The following is a 16,555-nucleotide window of genomic DNA, read 5'->3' as shown; positions in this document are numbered from 1 at the left end:
ATTCAGAAGAGACAGGGAAGAAGATAGGAGAAACGGCTCAAGGAGGCGACCCCGGGTATTCGTCAGAACGTCACCCCAAAGAGAATGAAGACAATTGAAGTCACCCAGCAGGAGCACAGGCTCCGTCAAGGAGTCTAGGAGGTGTTTCAAATCAGGAAGAGAGAGCGGGACACTCGGGGGGAGATAAATGGAACAAACTGTGTACCATTTCCCCACAAAGATACGAGCAGCAGAACAATGGAGAGGCGAAGGAAAAAGTAAAGGAACAAAGGGAACATCTGCACGAATCAAGAGAGCAGAAGAATTAGAAGCCCCAGCAATGGCCGGGGGGGGGGGGGGGGGAGAGAAAGGAATAGCCACGAAAACGACCAGGACGAGCACCAAGCATTGGCTCCTGGAGACAGACACAAAGGGGCGAAAACCGCGAAATCAGAAGTTGGAGTTCGAGGAAATTGGCGTAATAACCTCGAACGTTCCATTGAAGAATGGACAACGACGGGAAGAGAAAGGACAAAAACAGAGAACAAGGAAGAAACAAAGGCGAAAGAGCAACAGAGCACGTTAATGAATATCAGGGTCGGGATCAGGGTCACCAAAGTCAGGGTTAGGGGGCATGGGTAAACTGAGCAAAGACGGAGGGAAGGAAACGGGAGAACAGATCAGAGGTGGGCGGGCGGGGTCCGGAGGAGGAGGAGGAAGAGGAGGAGACAACGGAGAGGAGCAGTCAAGGACAGCAGTAGGAAGAGGGGGAGTAGGAAGAGGGGGAGTAGAAAGAGGGGAGCGCACCCCAGCAAGAGCAGCAACCGAAAGGGAAGCAGGGGCCAAAGAAACCTCCATAGCAGGAACAGGGGGCACAACCACTGAAACGGGAGGGGAAGGAGCAACAGAGCCAGAAGTAGGAGCTAAGGAAGAAAGCGAAGCCTTCTTACCCGCCGGGGAAGAGGAAGGAGAGGAGCCAGGCTTACGCTTCTGACTTAAAGAGACAGGTGTCCCAGCAACTACGTACCGGGCAACGGATTCCAGTGTCTCAACAGGAGAAGCCGAACGAGAGCACACACGACGGCCGTTAGGAGAGCGATGGACATCCGCCTGCACCGACAGGCGGCGGGGAGAGCCGATAGATGGAGGAAGAGGATGGGAAGGAGGATCGGAGGGGGACGAGGAAGAAGACACAGGAGACATGAAAGACCGGGTTGAAAGAAGGGGAACCCCAGACAGAGGACCAGGAGGGGGACCCCTCGGGAAAGAACTCAAAGGAACAGAGGAGGGGGCAGTGGGCGTATCAGGGTCCAAGGCCCGGAAACGGTTGAGAGTCTGAGGAAGGGGGGAAGGACGAGGAGAGGAAGAGCGCAACATGCGAGCATAAGAGATGTTAGTATAAGGCGGGAGCCGGCGAACCTGGCGCCTCGCCTCAGGAAAAGACAAACGCTCCCGGTGCTTCAGGTTAAGGACGGCCGCCTCAAGCTTGTAATGGACACAGGCACGGGAGAACGTAGGATGGGCCTCACCGCAGTTGAGGCAGCGAGCTTGGGGAGAAGTGCACTCCGACTTAGAGTGACCTTCACTCCCACACAAAGGACAGAGAGAGACAGTCCCAGAGCAGCGGAGGGCACCATGCCCAAACCTCCAGCACTTATTACAAAGTCGAGGAGAAGGAATATACTCCTGGACAGAGCACCTAGCACCAGCAAGAATGACAGAGGATGGAAGGGTCCTACCATCAAAGGTGATCTTCACAACGCGAAGGGGTTGACGGCGACGACCACGAGGGGGACGAGTAAACGAGTCAACCTGGAGGACAGAATGGCCTTGGGCATCAAGGATATGCCGAATATCATCGTGGCAATCCTGCAGATTCCGAACACCGGTTGCAACATGGGGTGGGAGGAGAATAGTGCCAACACTGGAATTCATCTGAACGTTCTTGGAGACCCGAACAGGGATCTCGCCAAGGCAAGATAAGGCAGCCAAGCGGGAAGCCGCATCCTGAGAAGGAGCAGCAACGACACGTGTACCGAGACGAGTGGGGTTGAAAGTAACACACGCATCCACGGAATCTACAAGATGCCGATGGAGGGAGAAATCGTCAGGAGGCGCAGAATCAAGAGGGAGGAGATCAAAGTATTTGGCCCATGAAGCAGGACCAAACAAGGCCTGATACGCATCAGCACGGGAAGGAATCGAGCGAGTGCGGTTGGGGCGCGAACGGCGTTGAGAACCCCTAGAGAGAGAGGGGTCAAAAGGCGCAGTAGTCACAACGAAAGACTTAGCCACACCAGGGGACGAAGTGGTCACCACCGGGGGCTGGAGGCTCGACCCAACCTCAGAGGAGGGAGGGGAGCTGGGGGAAGAAGTCAGGACGGTCAAAGGAGGAGCAAGGTCGGGGCCCAACGCAGCGGGAGCTACAGAGCCTGGTCTTCCAATACAGGCCGACTCGGGGGCTTGGTCGCCCACCCCACGAGCCTGAGAGGGTACAACGGAAACATTCAACGACATAGAGACGAAAAGTGACAAATTCATCCACGAATGTGCCCCCATACCCACCATGGAGCCACAATTAGAGGCAGGACACCCAACAGGAAGCTATCGCTGATCATGCCGGGGCCCCCTAGGGGTGCGTCGTGAGTATACGCCCCACAAACGCCACCTTAAGAACCGTCAGTCCGTCGAGATCGGGTTCAGCGACGAAAGGGGAATTGACAATAAAAGGTTCCCCTCGCTCGAGACGTCGGGTACTACAGTTCTACGGGTGCAAGAGTATGCCTCCTCAAGCACCCGGGCGTCAAAATAGAAGAAGTCCAAAGAAATAATCCAAAACAAGCAAAAGGTCGGCAGGAAACGACAAGCAGATAGGAGAAGAGGGGGGAGAAAAACGAAACATAAGGAAAAGGAAAAGCGATCCGGCACAATTGGAGAAGACAGCAGCAGGAGTGCAAGGCCAGAAAAGGACAGAGGACTGCCCAACGGAGCATCACACTCCGGCAGCCGTCCACCAAGCCCCCTCACGACGCCAACGGGCCGGAAGGGGAGGGGGTGCCGCTAAGGAAGCTGTCCGCTCTTGTCCCATCTCTCGTAAAGGCATTCCGTATTCCGACTTTTACCCAGTTATCCATTCCTCAGTTCTTACCCGTTGGCAGGCTTCTTGGTTGTCTGTTACTGGTAACAAGCTACGTACTCTTAAATGTTGTGTTTCCTCGTGGCCGTCCTCCTTCCACCGTAACCGGCGGTGGGAAACAGCTCTGGCGAGGTTGCGTATTGGCCATACTCGCTTAACCCATGGTCACTTGATGGAGCGCCGCCCTGCTCCTTATTGTCCTAGTTGCATTGTCCCTCTTACGGTCGTGCATGTCCTTCTTGAATGTCCTGACTTCCAGGACGAGCGTGTGTCTTGCTTTCCGACCGCCCCTCGCGGTCACCTGTCCCTCGATAGAATTCTTGGTGACTCGGATACTTTTGATATCGTTCGCCTTATGCGTTTTTGTTCTCGTATTGGCATACTTGGTGATATTTAGCGCCCTCTGATTATTTTGCGTATTTGATGGTGCTACATAGCCTTCCCGGTTTGGTGCCTTCTTTTGATAATTACTTACTTACTTCACCACCTCCCTCTTTCTGTCCGGTTATCTCGCCTGCAGGATTCTCTTTCCGTTCGTATTTCTGATGTTTCTCCTCGTGTTGTTCCTTCTTTGCCCCCGTGGAGGGTCCCTCTTCCGCGGTTTTGTACTTCCTTGACCCGTATCACTAAAGCTTTTACCCCTCCTACGGTTCTAAAACGCCTTTTCCTCGAGCACTTTTCTTCTCACTCCCGCTCCGTTTCTGTCTTCACCGATGGGTCTAAGTCAGTGGACGGTGTTGGCTACTCTGTTGTTTTTCCTGATCGCACTTATATGTGTCGCTTGCCTCCGGAGACTAGCATCTTTACAGCGGAACTTTATGCTATTCTCTATGCTCTTCGTCTCCTACTTTCTCGTTGTCAGTCTTCCTTTGTAGTTGTTGTTGACTCTCGTAGTGCCCTCATGGCTCTCGGGTCCTTTAATCCAGTTCATCCAGTGGTTGTCGAGATCCAGCATTGGCTGTTTCTCGTTCATAGTAAATTTAAGTCGGTTGAGTTTTGTTGGGTTCCCAGCCATATTGGTGTGTCTTTAAATGAGCGTGCGGATGCTGCCGCCAAGGAAGCTGTCCGCTCTTGTCCCATCTCTCGTAAGGGCATTCCGTATTCCGACTTTTACCCGGTTATCCATTCCTCAGTCCTTACCCGTTGGCAGGCTTCTTGGTTGTCTGTTACTGGTAACAAGCTACGTACTCTTAAATGTTGTGTTTCCTCGTGGCAGTCTTCCTTCCACCGTAACCGGCGGTGGGAAACAGCTCTGGCGAGGTTGCGTATTGGCCATACTCACTTAACCCATGGTCACTTGATGGAGCGCCGCCCTGCTCCTTATTGTCCTAGTTGCATTGTCCCTCTTACGGTCGTGCATGTCCTTCTTGAATGTCCTGACTTCCAGGACGAGCGTATGTCTTGCTTTCCGACCGCCCCTCGCGGTCACCTGTCCCTCGATAGAATTCTTGGTGACTCGGATACTTTTGATATCGTTCGCCTTATGCGTTTTTGTTCTCGTATTGGCATCCTTGGTGATATTTAGCGCCCTCTGATTATTTTGCGTCTTTGATGGTGCTACATAGCCTTCCCGGTTTGGTGCCTTCTTTTGATAATTACTTACTTACACTGACACCCCCCCCTCTCCCCGCTCAGCTCGTTGTCGCCGTGTGGGGGCTTAGTGGGCGGCTGCCGGAGTGTGATGCTCCTTGGGACAGTCCTCTGTCCTTTTCTAGCCTTGTGCTCCTGCTGCCGTCCTCTCCAATTCTGCTGGGCATCTTTTCCTTTTCCTTCTGTTTCGTTTTTCTCCCCCCTCTTCTCCTATCTGCTTGCCGTTTCCTGCCGACCTTTTGCTCGTTCTGGTTCTTCCCTTGGACTTCTTCTATTTTGACGCCCGGGTGCTTGAGGAGGCATACTCATGCACCCGTAGAACTGCAGTACCCGACGTCGAGAGCGAGGGGAACCTTTTATTGTCAATCCCCACTTCGTCACTGAACCCGATCTCGACGGACTGTCGGTTTCTTAAGGTGGCGTTTGTGGGGCGTATACTCGCGACGCACCCCTAGGAGGCCCCGACAAGATCGGCGATAGCTTCTTGTTGGGTGTCCTGCCTCTAATTGTGGCTCCATGGTGGGTGTGGGGGCACATTCGTGAGTGAATTCTTCTTTCGTCAAGATGATTACCCCTGCTTCGGCTTCTTCTGGTTTACCTTCTCATGCTCGTGGGGTGGGCGACCAAGCCCCCGAGTCGGTCCGTATTGGAAGACCAGGCTCTGTAGCCTCCGCTGCATTGGGCCCCGACCTTGCTCCTCCTTTGGCCTCTCTGACTCCTTCCTCTGGCTCCCCTCCCTCCTCTGTGGTTGGGTCGAGCCCCAAGTGGTGACTACCTCGTCCCCTGGCGCGGCTCCTCCTCTAGTTGTAACTACTGCGCCTTTTAACCCCTCTCTCTCTGGGGGTTCTCACCGCCGTCCTCGTCACGGCCGTCCTCGTCACGGCCGCCCTCGCTCGATTCCTTCCAGTTCTGCTACCTATCAAGCCTTGTTTGGTCCCGCTTCGTGGGCCAAATATTTTGATCTCCTCCCTCTTGATTCTGCGCCTCCTGACGATTTCTCCCTCCATCGACATCTCATTGATTCCGTGGATGCCTCCATTACTTTTAACCCCACTCGTCTCGGTACACGTGTCGTTGCTGCTCCTTCTCAGGATGCTGCTTCCCGCTTGGCTGCCTTATCCTGCCTTGGCGAGACCCCCGTTCGGGTCTCGAAGAACGCTCAGTTGAATGCCAGTGTTGGCACTATTTTGCTCCCGCCCCATGTTGCGACCGGTGTTCGGGACCTGCGCGACTGCCACGACGATATTCGACATATCCTCGCTGCCCAGGGCCATTCTATTCTCCAGGTGGACACGTTTACTCGTCCCCCTCGTGGTAGTCGCCGTCAACCCCTCCGGGTTGTGAAGATTACCTTTGATGGTAGGACCCTTCCACCCTCTGTCATTCTTGCTGGTGCCAGGTGCTCTGTCCAGGAGTACATTCCTTCTCCTCGGCTCTGCAACAAGTGCTGGAGGTTTGGGCATGGTGCCCTCCGCTGCTCCGGGACTGTCTCTCTCTGTCCTTTGTGTGGTGGCGAAGGTCACTCTAAGTCGGAGTGCGCTTCTCCCCAGGCTCGTTGCCTCAACTGCGGTGAGGCCCATCCTACCTTCTCCCGTGCGTGTGTCCATTACAAGCTTGAGGCAGCCGTCCTCAACTTGAAGCACCGGGAGCGTTTATCTTTTCCTGAGGCGAGGCGCCAGGTTCCCCGGCTCCCGCCTTATGCTAATATCTCTTATGCTCGCGTGTTGCGCTCTTCCACTCCTCGTCCTTCCCGCCTTCCTCAGACTCACAACCGTTTCCGGGCCTTGGACCCTGATGCGCCCACTGCCCCCTCCTCTGTCCCTTTGGGTTCTCTCCCGAAGGATCCTCCTCCTGGTCCTCTGTCTGGGGTTCCCCTTCCTTCTACCCGGTCTGTCGTGTCTTCTGTGTCTTCTTCCTCGTCCCCCTCCGATCCTCCTTCCCATCCTCTTCCTCCATCTATCCGCTCTCCCCACCGCCTGTTGGTGCGGGCGGATGTCCATCGCTCTCCTAACGGCCGTCGTGTGTGCTCTCGTTCGGCTTCTCCTGTTGAGACACTGGAATCCGTTGCCCGGTACGTGGTTGCTGGGACACCGGTCTCTTTAAGTCAGAAGCGTAAGCCTGGCTCCTCTCCTTCCTCTTCCCCGCCGGGTAAGAAAGCTTCGCTTTCTTCCTCAGCTCCTCCTTCTGGCTCTGTTGCTCCTTCCCCTCCCGTTTCAGTGCTTGCGCCCCCTGTTCCTGCTATGGAGGTTTCTTTGGCCCCTGCTTCCCTTTCGGTTGCTGCTCTTGCTGGGGTGCGCTCCCCTCTTTCTACTCCCCCTCTTCCTGCTGCTGTCCTTGACTGCTCCTCTCCGTTGTCTCCTCCTCCTCCTCCTCCGGACCCTGCCCGCCCACCTCTGATCTGTTCTCCCGTTTCCTTCCCTCCGTCTTTGCTCAGTTTACCCATGCCCCCTAACCCTGACTTTGCTGACCCTGATCCCGACCCTGATATTCTTTAACGTGCTCTGTTGGTCTTTCGCCTTTGTTTCTTCCTTGTTCTCTGTTTTTGTCCTTTCTCTTCTCGTCGTTGTCCATTCTTCAATGGAACGTTCGAGGTTATTACGCCAATTTCCTCGAACTCCAACTTCTGGTTTCGCGGTTTTCGCCCCTTTGTGTCTGTCTCCAGGAGCCGATGCTTGGTGCTCGTCCTGGTCGTTTTCGTGGCTATTCCTTTCTCTCCCCCCCCCCAGCCATTGCTGGGGCTTCTAATTCTTCTGCTCTCTTGATTCGGGCTGATGTTCCTTTTGTTCCTTTACTTTTTCCTTCGCCTCTCCATTGTTCTGCTGCTCGTATCTTTGTGGGGAAATGGTATACAGTTTGTTCCATTTATCTCCCCCCGAGTGTCCCGCTCTCTCTTCCTGATTTGAAACACCTCCTAGACTCCTTGCCGGAGCCTGTGCTCCTGCTGGGTGACTTCAATTGTCGTCATTCTCTTTGGGGTGACGTTCTGACGAGTACCCGGGGTCGCCTCCTTGAGCCGTTTCTCCTCTCTTCTTCCCTGTCTCTTCTGAATTCTGGTGAGCCCACTCATTTGGACTCTCGAACTCGCACCCTTTCTTGTCTTGATCTTTCTCTCTGCTCTTCTTCTCTTTACTTAGATTTCACATGGCAGGTTCTTGATGACCTCCATGGAAGTGATCATTTCCCCATCCTTGTTTCCTTTTTCTCTTTTCGCCCTTCCCTCTCTTTCCCTAGGTGGCAGTTTGCTAAGGCGGACTGGACCCTATTTTCCCTCAGTGCTACTCTCTCTGACCTCTCCCTTCTGCCCCTCTCTCGCGCTCTCCTCCTTTTTCATGACACTGTCTTCGACGCTGCCCTCCGCTCTATTCCTCGCTCTTCCTCTCGGGGTCCACGGAAGTGCGTTCCCTGGTGGAATGCGGACTGTGCTCGGGCTGTCCGCTGTAAGCGTGCAGCCTGGAAGAAGCACCGCCGTAGGCAGACGACCGATTCTTTTCTTTTCTTTCGGAAAGCGAGTGCGGTGGCCCGTAGGGCCATCCGTACGGCTAAACGTGAATGTTGGGCATCTTATGTCTCGACAATTACGTCCGAAACCCCTCTGGCCCAGATCTGCAAGCGTATCCGCAAGATAGCGGGTAAGTTCGTTCCCGATGTTTCACCGGTCCTTCACCTCCATGATACTCTTGTGGCGGACCCGTTGCAGGTCGCTTCCGAACTGGGTTACCACTTTTCTTCTGTTAGCTCTGGTCTTCATCTTCCCCAATCTTTCCTTCTTCGTAAACCTGTCCTTGAGTCTCGTCCTTTAGATTTCTGCACTCATCTTCAGCTTCCCTATAATGATCCCTTCTCTCTCTCTGAACTTCGTTCTGCCCTGGCCCTCTGCGGTTCTACGGCGGCGGGCTCCGATGGTATTCATTATGAGATGCTTCGCCATCTCCCTCCGAGCACGTCTCAGTATTTACTGAGTCTGTATAATCGGATCTGGGAGTCGTCGTCAGTCCCTGAGGACTGGCTCGATGCCGTTGTCCTCCCTGTTCGCAAACCGGGGTCTCTGGGTACTTCCCCTAAGGACTTTCGCCCTATTGCTCTCACAAGTTGTGTCTGCAAACTCTTTGAACGTATGGTTAACGTTCGTCTGATGTGGTTCCTGGAACACCATCACCTCCTCTCCCCTTCTCAATTTGGTTTCCGCAAGTGCCGCAGCACGACAGATGTCCTGGTGAACTTGGAGGTCTATATACGTACTGCTTTTGCTGCGAAGACCTCTGTTGTTGCCGTCCTTTTTGACCTAGAAAAGGCTTACGACACCACTTGGCGTTATCATATCCTATCTCAACTTCATTCTTTTGGCCTTCGTGGTCATCTCCCTCTCTTTCTCCGCAGCTTCCTCTCTCGTCGTTCCTTTCGGGTGCGCCTTGGTACCGCTCTCTCTCCCTCTTTTCAGCAATACGAAGGTGTGCCCCAGGGTAGTGTTCTGAGCACTACTCTTTTTCTGGTTGCCCTCAATGGTCTTCTTTCCTCTCTTCCTTCTGGTGTCTTCTCCGCTCTCTATGTCGATGATCTTACCCTTTGTTGTCAGGGTGATGATTCGCCTCTCCTTCAACGCCGGCTTCAACTAGCGATTGATGCCGTGTCGTCTTGGGCCACAGGTCATGGCTTCAAGTTCTCTACTTCTAAGACTTGTGCCATGACTTTTACGCGGAAACGGGTTGTTCTTCGTCCCTCTTTGTCACTTTATGGTCATCCCCTTGAATACAAAGATTCCGCGAAGCTTTTGGGGTTATTCCTTGACACTCGTTTGTCTTGGTCTCCCCATATCTCTTACCTCCGTGTTGAGTGCTCTAAGTCCCTTACCCTCCTTCGGGTCTTGTCCCATACTTCTTGGGGGGCAGATAGGCGCACTCTCCTTGCTTTACATTCCTCTCTCGTCCTGTCTAAGCTCGATTATGGTTGCCCTGCTTACTCGTCTGCTTCTCCTTCTACTCTTCGCCGTCTTGATGCTTTGCACCATACTGGGTTGCGCCTCAGTTCTGGTGCCTTTCGTTCGACTCCCGTCCTTAGCTTGTATGTTGACACTGGCTTCCTGTCTCTCCAGGACCGCCGTGATCGCTACTGTCTTCGCTATCTTGCGCGGTCCTTGCAACATCCTTCCTCTCGTCTCTGTCGTGCTTTAACTTTTACCCCTCCTGCGGTTCCTGTTCCTCTTCACCACCTCCCTCTTTCTGTCCGGTTATCTCGCCTACAGGATTCTCTTTCCGTTCGTATTTCTGATGTTTCTCCTCGTGTTGTTCCTTCTTTGCCCCCGTGGAGGGTCCCTCTTCCGCGGTTTTGTACATCCTTGACTCGTATCACTAAAGCTTTTACCCCTCCTACAGTTCTAAAACGCCTTTTCCTCGAGCACTTTTCTTCTCACTCCCGCTCCGTTTCTGTCTTCACCGATGGGTCTAAGTCAGCGGACGGTGTTGGCTACTCTGTTGTTTTTCCTGATCGCACTTATATGTGTCGCTTGCCTCCGGAGACTAGCATCTTTACAGCGGAACTTTATGCTATTCTCTATGCTCTTCGTCTCCTGCTTTCTCGTTGTCAGTCTTCCTTTGTGGTTGTTGTTGACTCTCGTAGTGCCCTCATGGCTCTCGGGTCCTTTAATCCGGTTCATCCAGTAGTTGTCGAGATCCAGCATTGGCTGTTTCTCGTTCACGGTAAATTTAAGTCGGTTGAGTTTTGTTGGGTTCCCAGCCATATTGGTGTGTCTTTAAATGAGCGTGCGGATGCTGCCGCCAAGGACGCTGTCCGCTCTTGTCCCATCTCTCGCAAAGGCATTCCGTATTCCGATTTTTACCCGGTTATCCATTCCTCAGTTCTTACCCGTTGGCAGGCTTCTTGGTTGTCTGTTACTGGTAACAAGCTACGTACTCTTAAATGGTGTGTTTCCTCGTGGCCGTCCTCCTTCCACCGTAACCGGCGGTGGGAAACAGCTCTGGCGAGGTTGCGTATTGGCCATACTCGCTTAACCCATGGTCACTTGATGGAGCGCCGCCCTGCTCCTTATTGTCCTAGTTGCATTGTCCCTCTTACGGTCGTGCATGTCCTTCTTGAATGTCCTGACTTCCAGGACGAGCGTGTGTCTTGCTTTCCGACCGCCCCTCGCGGTCACCTGTCCCTCGATAGAATTCTTGGTGACTCGGATACTTTTGATATCGTTCGCCTTATGCGTTTTTGTTCTCATATTGGCATCCTTGGTGATATTTAGCGCCCTCTGATTATTTTGCGTATTTGATGGTGCTACATAGCCTTCCCGGTTTGGTGCCTTCTTTTGATAATTACTTACTTACTTATATGTGTCGCTTGCCTCCGGAGACTAGCATCTTTACAGCGGAACTTTATGCTATTCTCTATGCTCTTCGTCTCCTACTTTCTCGTTGTCAGTCTTCCTTTGTAGTTGTTGTTGACTCTCGTAGTGCCCTCATGGCTCTCGGGTCCTTTAATCCAGTTCATCCAGTGGTTGTCGAGATCCAGCATTGGCTGTTTCTCGTTCATAGTAAATTTAAGTCGGTTGAGTTTTGTTGGGTTCCCAGCCATATTGGTGTGTCTTTAAATGAGCGTGCGGATGCTGCCGCCAAGGAAGCTGTCCGCTCTTGTCCCATCTCTCGTAAGGGCATTCCGTATTCCGACTTTTACCCGGTTATCCATTCCTCAGTCCTTACCCGTTGGCAGGCTTCTTGGTTGTCTGTTACTGGTAACAAGCTACGTACTCTTAAATGTTGTGTTTCCTCGTGGAAGTCCTCCTTCCACCGTAACCGGCGGTGGGAAACAGCTCTGGCGAGGTTGCGTATTGGCCATACTCACTTAACCCATGGTCACTTGATGGAGCGCCGCCCTGCTCCTTATTGTCCTAGTTGCATTGTCCCTCTTACGGTCGTGCATGTCCTTCTTGAATGTCCTGACTTCCAGGACGAGCGTATGTCTTGCTTTCCGACCGCCCCTCGCGGTCACCTGTCCCTCGATAGAATTCTTGGTGACTCGGATACTTTTGATATCGTTCGCCTTATGCGTTTTTGTTCTCGTATTGGCATCCTTGGTGATATTTAGCGCCCTCTGATTATTTTGCGTCTTTGATGGTGCTACATAGCCTTCCCGGTTTGGTGCCTTCTTTTGATAATTACTTACTTACACTGACACCCCCCCCTCTCCCCGCTCAGCTCGTTGTCGCCGTGTGGGGGCTTAGTGGGCGGCTGCCGGAGTGTGATGCTCCTTGGGACAGTCCTCTGTCCTTTTCTAGCCTTGTGCTCCTGCTGCCGTCCTCTCCAATTCTGCTGGGCATCTTTTCCTTTTCCTTCTGTTTCGTTTTTCTCCCCCCTCTTCTCCTATCTGCTTGCCGTTTCCTGCCGACCTTTTGCTCGTTCTGGTTCTTCCCTTGGACTTCTTCTATTTTGACGCCCGGGTGCTTGAGGAGGCATACTCATGCACCCGTAGAACTGCAGTACCCGACGTCGAGAGCGAGGGGAACCTTTTATTGTCAATCCCCACTTCGTCACTGAACCCGATCTCGACGGACTGTCGGTTTCTTAAGGTGGCGTTTGTGGGGCGTATACTCGCGACGCACCCCTAGGAGGCCCCGACAAGATCGGCGATAGCTTCTTGTTGGGTGTCCTGCCTCTAATTGTGGCTCCATGGTGGGTGTGGGGGCACATTCGTGAGTGAATTCTTCTTTCGTCAAGATGATTACCCCTGCTTCGGCTTCTTCTGGTTTACCTTCTCAGGCTCGTGGGGTGGGCGACCAAGCCCCCGAGTCGGTCCGTATTGGAAGACCGGGCTCTGTAGCCTCCGCTGCATTGGGCCCCGACCTTGCTCCTCCTTTGGCCTCTCTGACTCCTTCCTCTGGCTCCCCTCCCTCCTCTGTGGTTGGGTCGAGCCCCAAGTGGTGACTACCTCGTCCCCTGGCGCGGCTCCTCCTCTAGTTGTAACTACTGCGCCTTTTAACCCCTCTCTCTCTGGGGGTTCTCACCGCCGTCCTCGTCACGGCCGTCCTCGTCACGGCCGCCCTCGCTCGATTCCTTCCAGTTCTGCTACCTATCAAACCTTGTTTGGTCCCGCTTCGTGGGCCAAATATTTTGATCTCCTCCCTCTTGATTCTGCGCCTCCTGACGATTTCTCCCTCCATCGACATCTCATTGATTCCGTGGATGCCTCCATTACTTTTAACCCCACTCGTCTCGGTACACGTGTCGTTGCTGCTCCTTCTCAGGATGCTGCTTCCCGCTTGGCTGCCTTATCCTGCCTTGGCGAGACCCCCGTTCGGGTCTCGAAGAACGCTCAGTTGAATGCCAGTGTTGGCACTATTTTGCTCCCGCCCCATGTTGCGACCGGTGTTCGCGACCTGCGCGACTGCCACGACGATATTCGACATATCCTCGCTGCCCAGGGCCATTCTATTCTCCAGGTGGACACGTTTACTCGTCCCCCTCGTGGTAGTCGCCGTCAACCCCTCCGGGTTGTGAAGATTACCTTTGATGGTGATACCCTTCCACCCTCTGTCATTCTTGCTGGTGCCAGGTGCTCTGTCCAGGAGTACATTCCTTCTCCTCGGCTCTGCAACAAGTGCTGGAGGTTTGGGCATGGTGCCCTCCGCTGCTCCGGGACTGTCTCTCTCTGTCCTTTGTGTGGTGGCGAAGGTCACTCTAAGTCGGAGTGCGCTTCTCCCCAGGCTCGTTGCCTCAACTGCGGTGAGGCCCATCCTACCTTCTCCCGTGTGTGTGTCCATTACAAGCTTGAGGCAGCCGTCCTCAACTTGAAGCACCGGGAGCGTTTATCTTTTCCTGAGGCGAGGCGCCAGGTTCGCCGGCTCCCGCCTTATGCTAATATCTCTTATGCTCGCGTGTTGCGCTCTTCCTCTCCTCGTCCTTCCCGCCTTCCTCAGACTCACAACCGTTTCCGGGCCTTGGACCCTGATGCGCCCACTGCCCCCTCCTCTGTCCCTTTGGGTTCTCTCCCGAAGGATCCTCCTCCTGGTCCTCTGTCTGGGGTTCCCCTTCCTTCTACCCGGTCTGTCGTGTCTTCTGTGTCTTCTTCCTCGTCCCCCTCCGATCCTCCTTCCCATCCTCTTCCTCCATCTATCGGCTCTCCCCACCGCCTGTCGGTGCGGGCGGATGTCCATCGCTCTCCTAACGGCCGTCGTGTGTACTCTCGTTCGGCTTCTCCTGTTGAGACACTGGAATCCGTTGCCCGGTACGTGGTTGCTGGGACACCGGTCTCTTTAAGTCAGAAGCGTAAGCCTGGCTCCTCTCCTTCCTCTTCCCCGGCGGGTAAGAAGGCTTCGCTTTCTTCCTCAGCTCCTCCTTCTGGCTCTGTTGCTCCTTCCCCTCCCGTTTCAGTGCTTGCGCCCAATGTTCCTGCTATGGAGGTTTCTTTGGCCCCTGCTTCCCTTTCGGTTGCTGCTCTTGCTGGGGTGCGCTCCCCTCTTTCTACTCCCCCTCTTCCTGCTGCTGTCCTTGACTGCTCCTCTCCGTTGTCTCCTCCTCCTCCTCCTCCGGACCCTGCCCGCCCACCTCTGATCTGTTCTCCCGTTTCCTTCCCTCCGTCTTTGCTCAGTTTACCCATGCCCCCTAACCCTGACTTTGCTGACCCTGATCCCGACCCTGATATTCTTTAACGTGCTCTGTTGGTCTTTCGCCTTTGTTTCTTCCTTGTTCTCTGTTTTTGTCCTTTCTCTTCTCGTCGTTGTCCATTCTTCAATGGAACGTTCGAGGTTATTACGCCAATTTCCTCGAACTCCAACTTCTGGTTTCGCGGTTTTCGCCCCTTTGTGTCTGTCTCCAGCAGCCATTGCTTGGTGCTCGTCCTGGTCGTTTTCGTGGCTATTCCTTTCTCTCCCCCCCCCCAGCCATTGCTGGGGCTTCTAATTCTTCTGCTCTCTTGATTCGGGCTGATGTTCCCTTTGTTCCTTTACTTTTTCCTTCGCCTCTCCATTGTTCTGCTGCTCGTATCTTTGTGGGGAAATGGTACACAGTTTGTTCCATTTATCTCCCCCCGAGTGTCCCGCTCTCTCTTCCTGATTTGAAACACCTCCTAGACTCCTTGCCGGAGCCTGTGCTCCTGCTGGGTGATTTCAATTGTCGTCATTCTCTTTGGGGTGACGTCATGACGAATACCCGGGGTCGCCTCCTTGAGCCGTTTCTCCTCTCTTCTTCCCTGTCTCTTCTGAATTCTGGTGAGCCCACTCATTTGGACTCTCGAACTCGCACCTTTTCTTGTCTTGATCTTTCTCTCTGCTCTTCTTCTCTTTACTTAGATTTCACGTGGCAGGTTCTTGATGACCTCCATGGAAGTGATCATTTCCCCATCCTTGTTTCCTTTTTCTCTTTTCGCCCTTCCCTCTCTTTCCCTAGGTGGCAGTTTGCTAAGGCGGACTGGACCCTATTTTCCCTCAGTGCTACTCTCTCTGACCTCTCCCTTCTGCCCCTCTCTCGCGCTCTCCTCCTTTTTCATGACACTGTCTTCGACGCTGCCCTCCGCTCTATCCCTCGCTCTTCCTCTCGGGGTCCACGGAAGTGCGTTCCCTGGTGAAATGCGGACTGTGCTCGGGCTGTCCGCTGTAAGCGTGCAGCCTGGAAGAAGCACCGCCGTAGGCAGACGACCGATTCTTTTCTTTTCTTTTGGAAAGCGAGTGCGGTGGCCCGTAGGGCCATCCGTACGGCTAAGCGTGAATGTTGGGCATCTTATGTCTCAACAATTACGTCCAAAACCCCTCTGGCCCAGATCTGGAAGCGTATCCGCAAGATAGCGGGTAAGTTCGTTCCCGATGTTTCACCGGTCCTTCACCTCCATGATACTCTTGTGGCGGACCCGTTGCAGGTCGCTTCCGAACTGGGTTCCCACTTTTCTTCTGTTAGCTCTGGTCTTCATCTTCCCCAATCTTTCCTTCTTCGTAAACCTGTCCTTGAGTCTCGTCCTTTAGATTTCTGCACTCATCTTCAGCTTCCCTATAATGATCCCTTCTCTCTCTCTGAACTTCGGTCTGCCCTGGCCCTCTGCGGTTCTACGGCGGCGGGCTCCGATGGTATTCATTATGAGATGCTTCGCCATCTCCCTCCGAGCACGTCTCAGTATTTACTGAGTCTGTATAATCGGATCTGGGAGTCGTCGTCAGTCCCTGATGACTGGCTCGATGCCGTTGTCCTCCCTGTTCGCAAACCGGGGTCTCTGGGTACTTCCCCTAGGGACTTTCGCCCTATTGCTCTCACAAGTTGTGTCTGCAAACTCTTTGAACGTATGGTTAACGTTCGTCTGATGTGGTTCCTGGAACACCATCACCTCCTCTCCCCTTCTCAATTTGGTTTCCGCAAGTGCCGCAGCACGACAGATGTCCTGGTGAACTTGGAGGTCTATATTCGTACTGCTTTTGCTGCGAAGACCTCCGTTGTTGCCGTCCTTTTTGACCTAGAAAAGGCTTACGACACCACTTGGCGTTATAATATCCTATCTCAACTTCATTCTTTTGGCCTTCGTGGTCATCTCCCTCTCTTTCTCCGCAGCTTCCTCTCTCGTCGTTCCTTTCGGGTGCGCCTTGGTATCGCTCTCTCTCCCTCTTTTCAGCAATACGAAGGTGTGCCCCAGGGTAGTGTTCTGAGCACTACTCTTTTTCTGGTTGCCCTCAATGGTCTTCTTTCCTCTCTTCCTTCTGGTGTCTTCTCCGCTCTCTATGTCGATGATCTTACCCTTTGTTGTCAGGGTGATGATTCGCCTCTCCTTCAACGCCGGCTTCAACTTGCAATTGATGCCGTGTCGTCTTGGGCCACAGGTCATGGCTTCAAGTTCTCTACTTCTAAGACTTGTGCCATGACTTTTACGCGGAAACGG

Source organism: Procambarus clarkii, chromosome 27 (assembly GCF_040958095.1).
Source record: "Procambarus clarkii isolate CNS0578487 chromosome 27, FALCON_Pclarkii_2.0, whole genome shotgun sequence".
NCBI classification, from domain to species: Eukaryota; Metazoa; Arthropoda; class Malacostraca; order Decapoda; family Cambaridae; genus Procambarus; species Procambarus clarkii.
The sequence above is the reverse complement of the archived record's forward strand: the minus strand, read 5'-3'. Positions refer to the sequence as shown.